This window comes from Electrophorus electricus, chromosome 11, assembly GCF_013358815.1.
Source record: "Electrophorus electricus isolate fEleEle1 chromosome 11, fEleEle1.pri, whole genome shotgun sequence".
Taxonomy (NCBI): Eukaryota; Metazoa; Chordata; class Actinopteri; order Gymnotiformes; family Gymnotidae; genus Electrophorus; species Electrophorus electricus.
The window spans coordinates 9,747,501-9,768,918 of record NC_049545.1 but is presented as its reverse complement, the minus strand read 5'-3'; the positions used below and the strand labels follow the sequence as shown (position 1 = coordinate 9,768,918).

Genomic DNA, 21,418 nt, shown 5'->3' with positions numbered 1-21,418 from the left:
TATTGTGTCACTCGGGGTGCTTCGACCCTCTTAATGGTAATCATGCCTTTAAACTCTAGAATCATTGGTGTATTTCAGGCAGGGCTGCAACTATTCTTTAGCCTTGTTCTGAAGATAAATTAGTAGGTCCTAAATAATGCAGTGAACCCTAATTCTCTTTGATTAGTAGCGAGTTAGATGATAGCGACCCATTGAAATTGGTCATCAGCATAAATAATGACTGAATGAACTGATAAAATGCAAACTCGCCAGCCATCATAAATCAAATGAAATCCACTTGCTGTGGAAGTCATTGAAATTAGAAGTCCATGCTCCTATTAATTATGTTGCCTTCTGAAGGCGACAGAGTGATAAATCAGGCCTGAAAGGTACTCCAGTTAGGGAGCTGAGGAAGCGAGACTGCCTGCAAATGGCTTTGTATACCCTCCTAATTGTTTCTTAAACAACCTACCTCCAGAGGCATATCTGATAGTCAAGCCTCGTGGAAGGGTAGCGAATAGTCAGCATGGTCTAAATGCATGTCTGCGGAATGGGAGTGATCATATGTCTTTTTGATGGTTTGCCTTGTAGGGATTTCCTGGTACTGCTGATGGTGTTGCTTTTGGAACCTGTGTTCAGTGTGCTGTTCCATTACAGCTTTATGAGTTGTATAGGAAACACAAAACTGTGGAACTTTGTTTTCCATGGGAAACGGCACGTTCTTATAGATTTTAGAAAGGCAAAGCTATTAAATGATGGATCTTCTTTTATATACTTTTTAAAAATACACTATTAACATGGATTTTGCTAAATCTTCGATGCTATGCAATCATCGGATTGCCTGTAAAGAAAGTTTCCATTCATCTCTGCTGTGTGCATTCTCACATTACTTTCATAGACATCTGCGATAGGCCTGCCTGTGGACTCTCTGTGTTTCTCTCTCCCCACGGCTCCTGTGTTTACTTGGCTTCGGTTCTGACTGTCTGCCACTTCTCCTTGCTTGTGTTCCTTTTAGGTCTAAAACATCACCGATTCATAAGATGAGAGGGTAAGCATTGGAATCCAGCCCAGGGGCATGAACAGGTGCTGGTCTGAGATTGGATGCTCCTTCAGGGGAGGACAGTGTCTGTGTGCAGGAGGAGCCCCAGTGTCATCAATCACTAACTGGTATTAGGTTGTCCCTTGGCTGACGGGACCATTTTAGGCTCCTTGGAATAATTGTATCCCTGTGCTTTATGTTAGATTTACCTGTTTCGTAACATATGAGAGGTTCTCATAAGGTCAAGTGGTCTCTCATAGGTTAGCCAGCTAGCCTGTACCTGAACTTGAGCCGTTCTTGGAAAGTATCCTGGTGTGATAATACCACAAGCTTTTTATGAAAGAGGTGGTCTCAGGAGCCAGGATATGCAAGCATGTTATAAAGAATAAATTTGCAATATATGGCCCCGCAAGGATAATCATTCTCCTCTGCATTTCTTCTAAATCAAAACGTTTATTGAAAGACTGAATTGTACTAATGTTTTTTTTTATTTTTTACTGGAGGAATTTCAGACTATTCGCAGTGCACAGTGGCTTTTTTCCTATGTTTTAAGATGTTTTCAAAAGTGGGAAATTTGAAATGATTCTTCCGCAGAGTCACTTTTATTCACACACCATGGCATACTCACTCCCTGTTCATCTTTGGATTCAGTCATAATGCTGTCCAGTGTGCTTGCTCTCTCATTTTCCATCAGGAGTTAATTAGTTTAATCGAGGGACCCTTTCTTTCCCCACCACCTTCCTCCGGAGTCCTACAGAAACCATTTAGGGAAAAAATGGAAGCAGGACTGGTCTCAGGTGTCAGGGCCCCGGTGATGAATCACAGGAAAACATATTAAACCTTCCATGTGTAGAACCTGTGTTGGGTAGAGCTGGATCTCTGTCCATACCCTCACACTCCAAACAAAATGGGATCCTCTTGTAAAAGATGCAGAAATATGGCTGTGCCAGTGAACGTAAAGGCACCCCTGTCTCTGCAAAATTGATTTATTTGATTCTGTGACATTTTAGTTGTGGTCGTTATGTTATATTTATGGGGGAATTGCTGGAGTCTCTCATTATGCTCCCCTAATTTATTTTACATACTTTTATGGCCGCTTGCACCCGCTGAGACTTTATTGCAGCTGTTATTGAAAAGAGGGGGGAAAAAAGGCGAGCACATATCGATTGAAATTTACATGTTTATAGCCAAGATCATGATTTATTTGAACTTGCTCCCAGAGCTGAATGTGGTCAAGAGTGGTGAAAGTCACTTAGTGGGGAAAAAAAGTTCATAGTGTCCATCTGTGCACTGTTTGTAACCCTGTAGCGAACGTGAATGTGAGCCATACCCCTAAACAAGTTTCGGTACTTAAACAAGTTTTAGTATTTGCTTAGGTCTATGGTTTTAATTTTGATAATTTTGCTTTGATTACAGATAACCCTGTTACACTGTGATAATGTTTGGTGAATTACAGCAATATTAGTTTTGTATTTTACAGTAGAGTAGGATGTTACATTGCTGTGTTCGACATATTAAAGGCAGACCAGTGTATATTAACATTAGCCCTATATTGCATGTTTTCAGTTCTCAGCTTGTGTTAGATTATTCAGTCATTAAGGTACATATGGAGGTATATCAGCCTGAGCTTTTTCCTTTGTAAGATTTCATTTCTTCAGTGTAATTGAGTAATAAAAACATTCAAATTAAATTACTTAAACTTTTGATGCATTACATAATGACCAGAGATCATTCCTCTGCATAAAGTATCAGCAATTAATGCGTGAGATGAAGTCGTTATGAGCTGCTGGTTATTAAATTGTAACCTCTGTGCCATAAAAAGAACTAGATTTTTTTCCCTCAATAACTTGATATATGCACATGTACTTCTGAGCATCGCCTAGCATGAAATTTAGGGTTTCCAGGATATTTAACATTAGAATGCAGTTAAAATTAATTCTACGTGCACTTTCCTGAAAAGAAAGCTGACAACTAATGTCAATAAATCGTATGGCAGTGGTGAGAGGTGACAGTAAATCTGGTGCAGGGGTGTGCGGGGAGCTGAGCTCTGATGCTGTTGTCAGAGGGGGGCGGATGGCAGAAGATGGATTTGGAGGGGAGGGAAGGCATGGGGTGATTTTTAAACCCAGCCTCTGATTAGTTGCGAAGAGAGGCAGCCTGAGCGTCCTTGCGGTGACATTGAGGAGCTGATATTTGTTTGGCTTTAAATAATACCCTGGACAGTGGTGCAGAGTGATGGCTGGGACCAGGCTGACATTGCACCTGGGCCAAGGTGAGTGACTACAGGCCTCGTGCTCTCCCTCACCGCTCTGTCAATACACATCAGGAACCTGATGGGTCTTCCTCTGGCTCATCGTGCTGACACTGATGTGTTTTCATCATCACCTGATGTTTCACTACATGATCCACTCTGAGTTCAGTCAATCACAACACTCACATGCATGCGCGCACACACACACACACACACACACACACACACACACACACACACACACACACACACAGTTGTGTTCAAAATAATAGCAGTCCAACATGACTAACCAAATCAATCACTGTTTTTTGTAGAAATTATATTACTACATGGCAAATAATTTTGTCAGACGAAAGTTTGTCAGATGACCCCCAAACACTGAATTCAAGCCACAGTACACTCTGAAGACAGTGAAGCATGGTGGTGCAGGCATCATGATATGGAGATGTTTCTCTTACTATGGTGTCGGGCCTATTTATCGCATACCAGGGATCATGGATCATGGATCAGTTTGCATATACCAAAATACTTGAAGAGGTCATGCTGTCTTATGCTGAAGGGGAAATGCCCTTGAAATGGGTGTTTCAACAAGACAACAACCCCAAACACACCAGTAGGCGAGAAGCATCTTGGTTCCAGACCAACAAAATTAAAGTTATGGAGTGGCCAGCCCAATCCCTGGACTATAATCTGATAGAAAACTTGTGGGGGGACATCAAAAATGCTGTTTCTGAGGCAAAACCAAGAAATGCAGATGGATTGTGGAAAGTTGTGAAATTATCCAGGGCTGGAATACCTGTTCACAGGTGCCAGAATTTGGTTGGCTCCACGCAACACAGATGTGAAGCAGTTCTCAGAAACAGTGGTTATACAACTAAATATTAGTTTAGTGATTCACAGCAATGCTAAATCCTAAAGATTTTTCAGTTTATACAGTAAATATTTGAGTTTGTGAAGAAAAATGCAGATTGCTATTTTTTTAACAGCCCAATATTCTTTTTTTTTCATTTTCTGTAAAGTAATTAAAAAATGTATACATTTTTCTTCATGTTTTTATTTAGAATATAATGTGCAGTGTTCCCAATGCATGGAAATAAAAACTATTACTCATGTTTATAAACACACTGCTATAATTTTGAGCACAACTGTGTGTGTATGTATGTATGTATATGTATGTGTATATATATATATATATATATATATATATATATATATATATATAAACACACTCTGACTCTTTTATCTGGTAAAATATAATTTATTACATTTTACATAGTTCTATTTGAGTGTCCTAGTCATGGTTCATAGTTTTGGCACTCCATGCTATTGTTGAAAGGCAGAATGACTGAAATGTCTTGGTTTCTCAGCCTCGAGCTGATGATATGGTGTTGATTAAAATGGTCTAGTCTAACCCGGCTCAGGGCTGCCAATGTAGTATGATCTCTGTAATTATCGCCTCTCCCCCAGAGTGATTTACTCTTATGGGAGCATGATGCATCTTCCCAGAGAAATTACTGACTGTACATGAAGTACCCAATTTTCCACACTGACCCCTTTTAATTGGGCCCATTTTGGTGACACAGTGATTTACAGTGAGATTCAGAGGATGACACAGCCAGCGTTAGCCAGGCAGCTCCCCTCTTCGGCCACATAAGGTCATGAGCCCTGGCCCCGATCCCCCACACCCATTCATTTGCATTTACTCACTCCATCAGTGGATACTGGCACCGAGTGACGCAGCAAGTCGGAGTACATTTAGCCCTCTGTCTCCGCCCGCCATGAAGGGTATGAGAAAGGAATGGTCACTCATGCATCTGAGCGCAAAATGTCACCGTCGCCAAATGTCACAATGGATAGCGCAGCCAGGGAGGATGGGCTGTGAGCTTCACATTTAAGGTGTCAAAGTGTCAATAGAGGGTGTGAAGTAAACAGTACACCCTATGTGAAGAGCTAGCAGTGATAGCACAGGGATGGGCCCCAGAGCAGCAGCTTTGACGGATATGAATGTTGTTAACAACAAGGTAGACTCTGTCTGGGTACAAAAATATGTCTGTTTTCACACTTATTAACAGAATGCACATACACATAAACCAACTGTTCTCATTGTTCTATTTGTTTCCTAATGAACTGATGTTGGCAGTAGCACCCTGTCACTGGGGGAAAAAATATGTGTGAGAGAAGAGAAAAGTACACTGCAGTATCTCTGTGTTTGTCAAATAGGGGTTGAAGCATTGATTTTTCTAATTCATCCTGTCTCTGTTTGAGATACTGTCTCTCTCTCTCCCCCTCTTTCTCTCTCTCTTTCTTTGGTTTGACTCAGAGGATGACATGCTGTGAGAGACTACAGATCCCTCTTACCCTAGCCTCAGGGGAAATGCAATTATTTTACTGTTTGATGAGGAGAAAAAAGACCATGTTCCTTTATCACGCAAATAATAACAGAAGTGTCATATCCTGTCTGAATAGATGTGTTTTTTATCTGATATTGAATTATAAAGCAGTGTCCCATAGTATCACGGCCTGAATTCTCTCTGAGTGTTTCACTTTGTACTTAAAATGCAATCCGTATTGACATCTCCCTTGCGCTCGCTCTAATGAAGCTGCCAATCTCATCTCTAACCCTTCTCCTAACATACAGCAAATATTCCTACACAATGTGCCATTGTATTAATATGCAGTTAATACAGTGGCCAAGAAAAATATCATGAAAATTGAAGAAGCATTCAATAAAGGCTATGAAAAGAATTTAGTATATACACACAGACTCCACTTAATGCGACATTAATCATTCATTGTGCACATCCGTTATCAGTTTAGTCACTTTATATATTGTTAATTAAATGCTTTGTGGTGTATGTCACTGTATTATTTTGGTCAACCTTAGTGTCAGGCTTTTCATTATATAACCTTCATTTAAAAGAACCTATGACAGGTAGGAAGACACATTCATCAGTGCAGTGCAACGTGTTCTAAATGATGCATGCATGTGATTGACATTCTGCTCTCTGTTTTTCTTGTATGTTTATGACTACTGCTGTTGCTGCTGCTATATCTCCATAAATAGGTAAGTGCGGAAAGTTATCAGCTAATTGAAATGTGTAATCAAATTAATTTATGTGAATGGCAACATAGTTATTTATTTCTTATCTGTCATATCATGTAGTTTTTTTTTATGTTTCTTCATCTAAAAAGTAGTATTTTGCAGCTATCATAAAACTCACAGGACTACACCCATAATCCATGCATTTATTTCCCTTTTAGAAGTCTCCAACCCTGCACTGACATTTAGGGACCACTTTCAAAGTGTATCGAAATAACACGTTGCCTCTGTCTTAAAATGGCGCCTGGATGCAGTGGGGTGGGCCCTCAGTGCCCATGCGTATACTATATGCACATGAACTTAGTAAATTTACGGCTTTAATTTCCCCTGAAACATGGCCAGCCTGCAGGTGCTGCTGTGGTGTGGCTGTAGGCAGGGGTCATTCTGATTAATGACTGTCCTTTCACTGAGGATGACAAACCCCTTGAAATGTTGTCATCGGGAGTCCAGCTCCTCTTTGTTCCTCCCTAGCAGCTGTGACAGCCTGGCAAATCAGGACTTTTCCAGGCTTAAATCTGCCAAACTCACAGACAAAACACAGTCATCATGATACTGCACCCTGTTCCCCTGGTCCTCCACAGCATAGACATTACTCACAGCCCTCTGCGCTTATAATGATCCATAAGTGGCAAATAGTAGGTGCAGGACGTGTAGAAATTGTTTCATTATGCTCAATTAACACCTACTTGATAGTGCCTAATTGCTACTGTTTGATAATAAAGGAGCAAAGTTGTCAGTCTCCAGACATGGAGAAGCCATCTGGATCACTGATAACCATATGTTGCTGCTTTGCTGCTGCTTGAGCTGTCAGAGGTCCATAGACAGGCAGGTGTCTCCACGGCATAATCCTAGCCATCAGCGATCAGTAAACGCTCACATGAAAACACCTATAGAGTGCATGAAACGCAGTGCCACATCTCCATGTATGGATCTCCTTAGACATAAAAACCCAAACAAACAAACAAACACCCAGAAAACATATTAGTACAGTGTCCAGAACACATATTGTACAAACATAATTTTATATATATATATATATATATATATATATATATATATATATATATATATATATATATATATATATCCTGCATGTCCATTTGGTTCTGGAAATATATGTTTCCAGAGTGCTTCTACACTTTGAAATGCCTGATAATGTTAAATCTGTAAATTTGGTGTTGTCATTGCAATATCTATTAGCCTGGCAGTGGCTAAAATAATAATAGTGTTTATTTGAGGGCTTGTAGTTGTTGGAAACTTTGTGTTTGTCTAAAAAGGCAAAGCAGGGAGTTATTAGATAGGGGTCTGTATGCCACTAAGCCTGAAAAATCATTTTAAACAGAAGTCACCCTGCTGTAAACAAAAGAAATGACCCACTGCCTGTAGTGCCTGGCTGTCCTTGTTAATTAGTTGTACACACTATGTGAAATTAGCTATGAAGGCGCAACACCAAGATAAATAGTTCTCTATTTGAATGAATAAAGTAAAGATTCAGTGTATATAGCATTTGTCATGTTTAATTGCTAGATCAATTAAAATTGTGGGTAATGGTGATTTATAAAGCTTTCTGTGTAATTTGACATTCATTAAGTCAGCCAGACTCTTGGTGATACCAGCTTGCTAATTGTGTTTCCTTTTTTCTTGAAGGGAGGTTTGAGAATGCAGTAGACGCACAAGTTTACTAATTTCGCTAATCCTGATGTATAGCGTTAGTGGCTAGTAACCACCTCACTGCTCCCTCATTCTGAAACTTTGTGAAAAACCAGAAACCCCTCCACCTCCAAAAAAACCCTTTCTGAAACTTTAAATGTAAACACTTACTGGTACAACAAGCTAATCTGCATTGATGAGACCCTGCCAATACTACACCGTGATTTGTTGGAATTATCAATGTTATTTATAACCCTCATCAACGTCTTATACTTAAGTTTTGTATGGGGGTTGTCAGATTCTACATTTCTTCATAGTATTTTGGTATTCTATCTTAATAGTACATTTTTACTACTTATGTCAACTAATGACATTACTTACCAATAACTTTGATTACTTTGAACATATTTCTTTTGTATTCATTTGAAAGCAAAATTATTAAATAATTAAATAATAATTACATTTGGTGTTATGCTGCATATATTATGATTGAATTTACCACTGCTGAACAGTGTGTGTGCATATGTATTTTCTGTACTTGTTTTATATGTGTGTAAGTAATGCTATTACTGTACATCAACACACGTGAGCTATATTTAAATTCATTACGATTATGATGTTCATCAAATCTAGAAGGATAGCACCTCATGCTGTAGTTCCCATACTGTGTTGTTTCATGAACTAGAGACAGTGTATATTTTTAGATGCTGTTACATATGTTGCAAACAAGATGTAGAATGTAAATATCTGTTATCCATATAGGAAAAGGTACATCCATGCATTTGCCTAGTGCTGTAGTTGAGAGCATTGCAAGTACCTGGGATGAATTAGAGCACATGTACCTACTGGGTACTTTTAGAGTGGGAGTGTGCATGGAGAATGAGCAACTTTTAAATGACAGTTTCCAGCAGCACAGCTGCATATTGATCAGAGACTCAGGGGTCAGATGAAAGACAGTGTCCTTCGGGTGGCGTAGCATCAACACTTCATTAGGTACATGCGATTCAGGCAGCCGGAGCTCCCCGACAGAAGAGCTGGGAGGAGCAAGGGCTGACGTGCCCTGCTTCCCCTCCGCAGGCCCGAGGTTTAGGCTAAATGGAAGGGGGCCAAATGACTTGATAGCACAGCAGAATTCCTTCCCAAACAGGAAGGTTCCTTACTCATTTCCTCAGATTACCATCACATTTGTGTCACCAGCCCAAGAGCGTTATTGACTCACAGAGATGTGTTGCCTTCGCCCTGGTTGTTGTTATTTGGTGCGGTGACATATTCATGTGTGTCTCCGCTAATGCTTCCAAATTACTCCGTCCGTGGACGTCACAATTGAACAGATAATTTTAATAAGATTCTGCTAGACTTTTGACTGCACTCCTCTCCCACTTTGTGGAATACAAATTGTAACCTGTTTTTAAAGCCATGCAAGGCACTGAACTTTAATGGGATTTGACAACATCGTATTAGGCACAACAACTACGCATAATGTACCGAAAAATTGGACGTGAAATTGGAAACATAGCCGAGAACAAAGTGAATTTACATGGTTTGGTAGGTTGGATGTCTGATATCATATTCTCTCACGCAGGCGCTCTGGGGGGGGGGGGGGGGTAAGAAAAGAAAAAAGGCTAGGGGCTTTAACAATGGATATCAGCAGAAAGTGCTTTTAAAGTTAAGGCTGATGGATGGCTTGTCAAAAAAAATAATTGCACTGGTTGGAAAGTGGGGCTGCGTGCTGAGGAGGGGGGAGTGCGGGATATACAGAGAGGATGATGGGAAGTGACAGTGGTCTGTCAAGAAGCAGTGGCTGCCCAGAGAAGTGTGAAGCCCAAGCTATAAGGTGGCAGAATAGAACAGGCTGTCAGGGCGGGAAAGTGGCTTTAATATGGCGAAAAGCAAAGGAATCCGCCTGTCAGTGCTGCTCAGCCGAGCCGAAACACGGGGAGGAAAAACGGCGGGAAAAGGTGGAGATAGGGGGAAAAAAGCAAGGAGTATGTACCTGTGTCAGGAAACGAAACAGTGGGGTGTGCGAGCGAGTGTGTGTAGGACACAGCGGGGGACCCTCGTGTTGCAACACTCTCCTGGCACAGTGATCGGATTCATCGGGCGGGGCCGCTCTCTACGTGCGGGTTTAAGTGGACCCTGAAGGCTCGCTGATGAGATGGTCGGAGCACGGGGCCCTCTGTCCGCATGCCACGGTACCACTGGGTTTTCCTCTTCAGTCTTGTCCTGCTCGTCCTCGCTGCCCACTGCCTTGCGCCATAATGAAAGAAACGCGCATAAAGACACACACAGGTGTCATTTTGTATTTTTTTTTGGATCCCTCTTGAAGGCTAATTACAGAGGTGGGACAGGTTTACAATTATATCGCCCAGGTTCCTAAGGCATTTACATGAATTTGTGAAATAAATTCAATAATGCTTGCATGCATAGCCTTGACCTTGGGTGAAAGGCACTCTAATTCACCAGGGCTGTGCAGCTGAAAGGCTGATGTGCTGACTGTACCTGTGTGAAGCGTGTTTTGAGACACACCGCGCCCCAACTCTGCTCTCAGCTCTAAAGTCATGTTGGCTATTGCCACAGCTTGGCATAATGCATCACCCATAGAGTTGTGCTTGCAGTGTGTGGCTATCCTATGGTGTGTGGAGACTGACGTTGACAATGGGAAGTGTCTCTAAACAATCTACTGTGTTTGACTTAGTTAACACAGACCTAATGTTAAATCATTTTTGCAACCTTTTGGAGTGAGCTTTTGAGTTACTACTTCTATTAGGATACTTGTATTGAAATATGATTCTTTTACGATATGTTACTTTTTCACTTGGCATTAAATTAAACCATGCTGGCATTGTTCACTGATGACATTCTGGCGTAATATAGACTAATGGTGATGCGAATCATACCTTTATGTCATCTTCCTTCTTCATTAAACACCCAACATTAAGCCCATGCAAATGTGGGGATCAGTGTTCCTGTGAATTTTAGAAGCAGGCTTAATATGTTTAGGATTTTAGCAAATATTTACAATTAGGCAACCCAAAAACCTGTTAAAGGAGGTTCATTAAGTGTTTGAACCAGTCACTAAATTTCAGCATGTGATGTTTCCACATGCTGTTGGTTTTATACTGCATAGCTGTGGTAGTAAACTCATTGTGTGCTCGGCATACAGTAGGCATTGCTCAGCATATCAAAGTCTGCTGATTCATTAGTGTCATAGAAACATAGGTAGATTCACTAAACCTTACAGATAGTGAAGAGGACAATAGCAGTAACTCAAATAAGATTATGTCATCTTAAGTATTGTATCATGGAGATGTGCCCTAAAAACATTACTGCCCTTTGTTATGTTCTGTGGATGGTTTTAGAATGGAATATGAATGAATGGAGCTTTTCCCTCTAAGAACCTCAATGAAAACACATATTCTCATTTCTCTGCCTGCCTTATATGTGATAGATCAAAATCCATGATCTGTGTCCTCACATTCATAAGCAATTAGGCCTGCCATAATTTATTCTCCATTAAAAAAGATAATTAAAGTCCTCTGTAGTTTCTTTGAAAGTTAAATTATAGTATAATTTTCCACAAATATAAACCGTGAGATTTAAAGGGCCACTAAGCATTCACATCATGAAATTAGTTATTCAGAGAACTTATCATTACAGATGATAATATAATGATATGTACACTCATGAACTTTTTATTGTGTCATTGCCACTAGAGCATACTTAAAAAGCAATTGCTATGGAAACTAAAAATGTGATCCTAATGAGAACATTATGAGGACGTCTTTAAGCTGTCGTGTTCATACTGTAGCTTTAGACTTTCAAGTGCACTGACAAGGTGATTTCTGTATGAAAGAGTGGAGTGATTCTAACCGGAACATGCGCACATGCTCAGGCTCATACACACACACACACACACACCATGCCATTTGTGAGCGGCTCTGTACTAGGCTATCATGGCACTATTGTGATGAGAAAGTGCATGTGGATCAAGGTTTCCCTTCACATTTATGAAATAGTAATAGAACAGTGTGCTCTCTGACACACAGATCCGAGAGTGCTGGCAGGCGAAGTGAGTCCACTTCTGACTGGTGCTGTGATGTATGGACTGACCTAACAAAGGAGGGAGAGCTCGCAGGAGCCAGACGGCTCTAATGGATGTAGAGAGAGAGGGTCTCGTTTAGAGGAGGAAGGCTGTTTGCCCTGCCAATACGACACAGGGGGAGTGGACAGCCATTGATCTACGGCCACAAATGACAGCTGAGAATTCAGCAATAATCATGACAAATGAGAGGGAGGGCCACAGGATGGAGGGGGAAAATATCAATACCTCCAGTCCAAAAAAGGGAAGCCCAAGGTCGTAAGCGTGGGACGCTGTATGCGCCTCACTGCTGGGTTTCGTATGAGAGAGATGGAGGAAGATGAAGAGCTGTTTAACAGAATATTACAAAGAATTCTAGCTCTTTGTGATCATAGCAGTTGGGTGGAAATTTTAAAATCTGTTATTTTCATTTTGCATCTCTAGATATAATTAAGTGGTTATTATTATATAATTAAATGGTATCATATTGTTTATGGTACCTTTTAGATTGGTGTAATGGTATAATTATTATTGTATCATAAATCAACTTTGAATTTGGGCCATATGTTTGTATGAACCCTTACTGGGTTACCATTACCCTTATGTGGAAATGTCCTGTTAAATATTGCTACGCAATTTCTATAAAGTATGTATATAGTACATTTCCTGTCGAGTAAACTTAAAATATTATCAAGCAGCAGAGAAAGTGTCCTTTAGACATGCATTTATTTAGCATTCAGCACAGTCACTGAAGGAGAAACATTTCTCTTTTGTAGATTGGAGTGAAACAATAATGATTAAATTGCCTGTGCAAATCAATGCGGCTGTGTGATAAGCTGTGATCAGTAATGGGCTGAGCTTTTTGCTGGAGGACTGCAGCAGACACACTGGAAGCATCGCCTCACCGGATGAGGCATTTTCTAATCAGCTTTATCACTCATATCAGAATTTATCTTATTTGAGGAAAATGCCAATATATTAGCCCAGCGTCTATGATACACAAGGTGACCCTGCTGACTTAATGACATAATACATTATCCTTAATGAAGTCAATATCTTGTCTTTTAGCTGTCTGTCTATTGGGGCGATTAATTGCAGTGTCATTAAAGTTAGCTCTCTTTTCATTTGAGCCTGGCAAGTGGCATAAAACTAATGTTCTTAGTTATCAGCCACTGAAATAGAATGGAAGGTGGAGGAAATTACAACATGGGCAAGGGGGGTTTGGATGGCCCACTGGACAGCTGCTTTCAGTGACTGTTTACCCAGACAAACCCAGCATAACAGGAGAGTGGAGCTTATAGAGTAATTGATAGTTATTAAATTAACTATATAGTTTTTAATTGTAACTTATATAGTAATTAATTGTAACTTATTAAACCTAGAACTAATATACAAATGGAAATTAATATGCTGCCTTAGTGTGTTAGTGTGGTTGGCCACAACTTTTTTGAAGCTAACATGCTGGGCAGGGGTTTCAGGGACTGAAAGATAGAGGGAAGGAGAGAGAGAGAGAGAGAGAGAGAGAGAGAGAGAGAGAGAGAGAGAGAGAGAGAATATTAGACTTGGCAGTTGATGGTGTGTTCTCAAGGTCGATGCTGCAGTGCTTTATCATGCAGGGTGATTGACAGGCTTCAGGGGGCGGTGGGTATGAAATATGGCACTTGGCTGTGAGTGTGTGTGTTAAAAGGAAGCCGTGCCGCTAGCGTCTCACTCCTAAAGTCCCACCAGGCTGACAGCACAAGGCCCTATATTAATCTCAGCACGGTGACAACTGCCCCAGGCCACAAAATGGCACTCTGTGATCAAAACAAATCGACACTCACATGTTACACTATCTTTGCACTGAGTTACTGCTGTTCAGAAGGGTCAATAATGTTGAATGAGTCAATATTATTGACCCTTCTGAACAGCAGCAATGATAGAAGGATGTTGAATGCTGGTTTAGTGATTAAAGCTGTTTTGGCTCTTTGATGTCCACACAGTTCCAGGCAACATGTCTTTAAGATGAGATAAGCCCTTCTGTGGGTTTTTTTAATTTGACATTTCACCTCAGTGTCCAAGTCCAAGCCAAACTCAGCAGCATGATGACAAAGTATCCCAATCATCTCCCACAGCCGTGCCAGTGGGGCTGCCTCTCGCACCTGTGGCGCAGAGACACACACGGAGAGAGAGAGAGGGAGAGAGAGAGAGAGAGAGAGAGAGAGAGAGAGAGCGCAACCTTGTGTGATACAAAGCAAGACTGTGTCCCTTCCCTCTGCCCTCACATTCCCCCCTGCCTTCCCCCCACAGTCCACTGAAACAAGCAGACTGGATGGGGGTAATTTACAATGTGTTATCTTTGTCTATAGCGGCGAGATGATATGAAGTAAATCAAGGTAGGAGTAATGAAAGACTGGGAATTTATTCCAGCAAGCACATTTTAAGTGTAGTATCCGTTATGGTGGCAGTGCCTGAAAAGGCCAGAATGAGACGGGCTGGTGGGAGGGGATAAAGGGCAGTAAAGCTGCTCCAGAGCTCATGTTAATGCTGTCTGTCTGGGCTTAGTAATTGGGTTGCACTGATGAGTTGCGCTGGAAGACAAAGTGTAAATCCAAGCGGCCGGCGTAAATCTGGTGTTGTTGGAACATGGTGCAATCCCAACAAATATTGATCCAGCCTAGGGGGCTGGAGGAGGGCGCGAGGGCTGTCGCTGGCTGTGGAGCTCCAATTACTTTAGTCAAACTAGCGTGTGGCACTGGGCCCCCCACTGCTAGCGCATCCACTGAGCTGTCCTGCTGCTCAGGCCTGCCTACAAACAGCTGAGGCAGGCTCGCCCCAGCCTCAATGCAAGAAACCCGCCGAAGGCCAGCGGACGGTCGACGGGTTTGACAGGCCAGAAATGACAGGGTCACGTTTCATTTTCAGTAGTCGGAAAGCTCTATGTTTAGACATGAGTGGATGTGAATGACATCTGTCATAGTGAATCATGCTGTCATTCCCTAGAACTTTCTCTTAGGAATCTCAAAGCACGCATTACTGATGGGATGTTGCTCTTGGTTTAAAGTTTTCGGCACGAAGCCGGACATTTAGGACGCCGGTGCAGGGCTAAGTGGAAACTGCGTGATCATGTATCAAAACCCAACACATTACATTTAACCTTTTGCTTTGAAACTGCCTTTCAGTCTTTGTTACTGGAATGGCAGTGTCTGTGGGTGCGTGATGAAGTCAGACAGCTTATCGTTGCAGATTTCCTATCTGGTTTGACAAGCTGGTGGCAGGAAGTGCTCTCTGTCTCCAAAGCCCACACTGGTGTTAGGCTTCGGTGACATGCCACGTCATGCTCCGCCATGAATATGTTAATGTGAAGGGATGTAGCTTTTCATTAGACCAAACCACTGCCCTCTCTCCTTCACTTAGGCCCATGTGCGGATTTCATGAGGGCAATGGTTTGAGGAGTAATTTGGAAAGTTGCAGTGACGTGCAGTGGAAATGTAGCTTGAGTATGTTTGACAAATGCAAAAGGTCATGTCTGCTTGGGTCGCAGTAACCATGTCCTCCCTCCCCACCTGTCTGTCCAGCAGAATCACCAGCCCTTTTAGACGTGTGTTACGCAGGTTAATCATATACTGCATACCTCATATATACACACACTGTACAGACCCCACTGGTAATTACCCACAGAAAAGCAGGGAAATTCTTGGAAATGTCTTAAACGTGAAAGTGATTTGCATTTCTTTCATATGTTGTAATAGTTCATATAAGATCCAGCGTTAAATGTTCATTGTTTTATGCAAGCAGTAGTGGTGTAAGTATGTAATGGTGATTTTTAAATAATGTGATATATAATTTTGAAGTCTAAATATATTATCCCATTATCTAACAAGTAGGCACATTATCTAGTAAATCCCACACAGTTAGCAGTGGTGGATATTTGACTATAATACGGGTTGATACTGGCTGGGCTGTTAACAGTAGATCTAATTAACTCCCGTTGTTATATTTATTGTTTTATATATTCTATTGTAGCAAATACGAAACAGTTTTTACAGGCAAATTAATCATTAGGCTGAGAGATTATGTATACCACATAGAAAGCCGTACGCTACAGCCGAATAAGCAAATATCCGGAAACATCGCTGGCAGTACTACAGCAACGTGCAGATAACGTTTGTATGGGTGGCACAGTCATTTGCACGAGTGGGCCTATTTCTGGCCTATTTCTGGTCTGCCCTTTTCACCAGGGCAGGTGGTCTGCAGAGGTGGAGCTATCGCAGGAGGACCGGGATGCATGACTGGGCTGCCACTTGACTCCCCCTCCCTCATCTCTTGAAGCATTGCCAGCGTTTTTTGGCATTCAGGCATTTGCAAATCCATACTTCCATATTTGCTTTACCCTTTATTTTAAGTCATCTTTTATTTTCAAATATTAGCCTGTTGCTTATTGGAGAATTAGCCTATGAAACTACAGCACTTCAGGACTACTAAACTCCAGAACACATTTAGCAAATCATACGGTCCATGACAACCATATTCTATGAAATGTTAGAAGTGAGGTCCATATGGTTTTGATTTTAACAGAACGTGCCTGAGGTAGAAATAGTCTAATGGTGGTTTTATCATTAAACATAAATACAATAGGTTGATGAACATTTTATTTTGATTTTAACCCACATAAAGATTTTTAAAAATATATCTCAAATCCCTTTCTAAACAGTTTTAACTATACGTACTCCTGTTCTAGTTCATAAACTAAATACAGTGCATACTGACTGCTAGCAGGGCAGCGGCTACAGTGTGCTTCCTGTTTCCTGTGTCCATCTGGGAGGGAAAGAGGAAGGTGAGTTAAGATGATGGCTGTCTCTTGGCAGAAGATTAAACAGCATGCTATAAAGGCCATTAATAATACTCATATTTTGGAATAGCTCAGTGCTTATAGAACCAGGTGCATTTAATCTCTTTTGGAGGCAAAAAACGAGGAAAGGGAGACAAAAAAAGAAAAGTAAGGTCAACAGGGAGAAGCTCATCCGTTTCTTCTATGCACTGCAGAGTGATAGGCCAGGCCTATAGGTTTTCCAAGGTAGTGCATTTGTCTGTCAGAAGTGCTGGCTGGCACAGTGATTTAGTTCATGTCAGATGATGCTCGTGTCCGGCTGAAGCTGCTTCCTGGCTGGATATGGGGAAATTTGTTACTTTTAGCTTTGACAGGGAGATAATTGCTGATGGTTAACAGAACTGTGTGGAATCCAAAGGGTTCTGGAAGCAGGCAAGTAATAGAAAATACAGCCAGGGCTCAGACCCTCCTTTCCACAAGGCTTGTTGAAGAGTCCTTTCTCTGTGTTATTGGATGGATAACTTTACCTCCTGACTGGATGAATGAGACACTTAACAGGCCAGTAGTCGCAGTGAAGATTAAATTCTAAATTACTTCACTGAGAGACAACAGTTAGGACATTTAGGACAGCCCTGCCCTCACCTGCCACCTTAATTAGACTAAAAACACCTCCAAATTACTAACCCTCTCCTACTCCACCCCTCCCCCAACCTAGTGCTGCACGCTTTCACATCTTTGTCCAGACCGCCTTGTCTTAGCTTAAGATGTCTTTGAGTGCTTGAATCAGGATTGCTGTCAATCAACCGTCCAAACTGCCAGTGCCATATCACAGGAGGAGTTAAAGAGGAGGTGGAGCTGAGATGTGATGTGATGGGCTGAAGGGCAGTAATTGACAGGTTAAGCCTCAGCTTAATTGTCTGCCCCTCCTCATATTTCAGCACATTCTAAAGGCTTTTAATAGGGTGGTTTAAAGAGCCCCATACCATACTGCATTTATCTTCTCTCTTATTAGTCTCTCACAGCTTTATTCAGTGGGTTCCAGACACCTTTTTGTTAACTGGTCAGATTTGCTGATTATATTCTACAAATTTCAGGTTGTTGTCTTCACAGAAATGAGTCATTTATAAACAATGCAATGAAACTTCTCTTTTTTGACAACTAATTCTCCTTAAAGAAAAGCACTGTCACTCTCGTTTGACCCTGCATCATATTCTTATTTTGCGACTGACAATGAGAGTAATAGGAAATATTGATTGGCAGAGCAGTTAAGTTGTCACTTCAGCCATTTAATATGTCAGGAGGAGCTGTTAAATTGTCAAAAATCACTAGAGGACTTTCTTCATGGCTGATACTGCTGTGTAATATGTTCCACATTGGTGAGAAGTCTAAAAATGCAGCCTTTTCTGCACACGTTGGTCCAGTTATAACCTGACAATTATCCTTGTTCCTTGAACGTTGCTGTTGGAAGATAATTTTTCCACTAAGTGTTGGGCATGTTTGTGTGAAAATATTACCAGTCAAAGTGGCTATGTGAGTAAGGCTATGTCAACTCATAAAAATATCAGTGTGTTGAAATATGGCGTATATGATCTCCGGTGGTGAGGCCATGCGCGGGCAAGTGTGTGTGGTGCTGCATGGCTGAGTGTGTACACACGTGTGTATGTGGCCAGTGTTTGGCAGTGGTGGCAGTGAGGCTAGAACACGGCGTGGGTGGTCAGGAGCCTCAGGCGTGCTGGCAACCAAGCTTACTGCAAATGGCCATCTGTAGCCAAGGCAGCAGAGCCTGTAGCTGCTTACTGGGCAGAGTGGAGCCCCCTGTGCGAGTGGAGACAGGAGTCGGAGTGTAGGCCAAACTCCACAAGCGCAACTTTGGAAAGGGCTGCTTCTGTTGGGCCTCTTGTCCACTAGCTGTTTGCTAAACCTTCTGTGACCTCGGCATGCAGGCTATTGTTTGGACTCGCAGGATGATGCAATGATCAATACTCACTGGAAAGAGAGAACTGCTCAATCAGCTCTTAGTGAGCAGAGGGCTCTTTTCGGTGTAAACAAAACTTGACCTTGTGTTGTTGTTTATTCTGAAGTATATTTATTCATGTTATTATATGAACAATAAATTTCTTTACATATTCCTAAATATATTTTAAAAGTCTCTGGCATGGGAAATGTAAATTAATATTCTCTGATAATTGAATTGATAAGGAGATTGACAATATGGGCAAGGAGATGTGCATCTTTCTGAAATCATGTCCTTACAGTTTTTTTTTCATATATGAATTACTCAGAAATCTGTATTTTTTAAAATGTTGCAATTTGTAGTGCAGTCAAAGATAGAAATGATTAGGCTTACCTTGTGTGTGTGTGTGTGTGTGTGTGTGTGTGTGTGTGTGTGTGTGTGTGTGTGTGTGTGTCTGTTGTGATGTTGTAATGAGGAGAGAATGGAGTGGATGCAGACCTGCACAGCTTTGGGCTTGACCACCTTCATGAAGGTGTGTGTGTGTGTGTGTATGCACGTCACAGATGGGGTATTATGTGGTTGTGCTTATAAATACAGCCTACCACCTGTTTGCACTACCATGCAATCAAGGCTGAAAGAGTGCAATAGTTTTTCTTACACTCTTAACTTGTGCTGCATGACTCATCTTAGCCAGGTTGATTAACTAAGTCCTGACCCACAGTAACATGTTTTTCCCCTTCTGTCCATGCCAGCCTACTGAGACTGACTAAAGAGACAGGTCGCATTAGGCAGCCACAGCAGATGTGGAGACGGGGCAGTTAGAGCAGGGGAATCTGGCAGGCAGGCCCGGCCTGGGCTTTGGGGAATATAGCTCTATAATAGCTGCTCCTGGGTCAGAGAGTGTTCACTGCCTCTGTCTTCCTGCATGTTAACTAACACTCACCAGTTCTAGCCTCTTCACTTTAACCTCTGATACTCAAACATGCAGTTAACAGTGCAATCAGAGGAGCCTAAGCAGATTAAACCAGAGCATGTCAAAACTTTACACGGCATTTAATTACAGTTCTGAAGCTATTTGTTATTTAAATTGTCCAAGAAAATATATGCGGTTGCACAATTTGAACACACCGGACAGTTATGATTATTTTTTAGCAATATTAAGATTATTTTTTACATTGTAAATAACAGTAAAATGCAGAAAATCTTCTGCTTTGTCAGAATACTGACATTTAGTGGGAATATTTGAGATCTCAGTATGCCAGCAGTCGATGCAACAAAAAGCAATTTATCATCACTAAACACTAAATAGCCATGACCTTTCATTTTGTTTAGAGGTCAGAATTGCACTTTTGATTAATATACACTGCAAGGACTGTGTAGACATTTTTTTTTCTCTTTCTTTGTCTCACACCACCTCTCTTTTTGGATGGAGAAAGCAAGGGAGGATTTGCTTATTCTATGCATTTAGTGCACAGAATAACGGTGTGTAGTCCTTGATCTCTGAGGTGTGCTGGAGGCCTTAAGTGTAGGGGCAGCGTGGTGTCCCTGTGCCTCCTGCAAGTCCCGTGGCTGGGTTAGCGCCGTTAATGAAGGGTGCCTTTAAGAAGTCTCCAGTGAGCAGCCAGGCATTACAGATTAGGTCAGTGGAACGGCTAGTGGGCTGAGCATGATGGATGAGGGGCAGAATGAGTTTCTGCTGCGCAGTATTGTGAAATCTTTTCATTGTCACCGACGGGCCTATGAGGCTCTGACGAATGAGGGAGCAAGTGTCAGAAACGCCCTTCCCCTGCTCCCCGCTATGCCTTTAATATCTCCCCAAGCTGCCACCAAAGTATTGATAAAAGTAAAGTTTAAAAATAGCCTCGGCAGCAACGAGCGAGGATCCGGAGAGCTGCAGAGATGATTAAACAAGGTCGCCGTTGTGCTTCTGAGAGCTTCATTTCTGTAAACACACAGGCACCAGCTACTGGACTTCCCACTTCCAGAGAGAGGGAAGGAGAAAGAGAGAGAGGGGAGAGAGATGAGGAGAGAGAGGGAGCCTCTTTATGGGAAATGTTTGTGACCGGCGTGACAGCTCGCCTTGATGGATGGGCTGCCTCCATCTGGTTGCAGTGCATGTAATAAATTTCCATGCTCATGTTTGACCTCTCTCACTTACCAGACACATCTTTCACTTTTGGGACGTCCAAGGGGGACTCACAATTACGAGGCTAGATGCCGCCGGGGCACGGGGCTAGTGCTGTTTATGGGCCCCAGCCCAAGGGCAAAGAGTTCGAAAAAATAGATAGCTGTAAACAATGCCTTGTGCCACTGAGAGAATTCTTCTGCATTCAGTAACCTTTCACACCTACTCAGTTCCCTGTTTGGCCACTAGGATCCTGTGCTGGAGCATACAAACCTCATCTGTGTTCATAAGATTTGCACTCCTGCTCACTCTTTTAGCTGTGCATCTTTACACAGACTACACATCTTCTTCTTCTTTTTTTTAAGAACACTTAATCTGAGTACAGTATTAACATTTTCAGAAGCTTTGACATTACAAAAGGCAAGCCTATAT

At 41.7% G+C, this 21,418-nt stretch overlaps 1 protein-coding gene across 2 annotated transcripts in view; it reads left to right on the top strand.

The window, feature by feature from the left end:
- Positions 1-21,418, top strand: part of lrmda (leucine rich melanocyte differentiation associated) — a 192,255-nt gene that overhangs the window by 87,381 nt on the left and 83,456 nt on the right. The gene's annotated exons all lie outside the window — the stretch shown is intronic.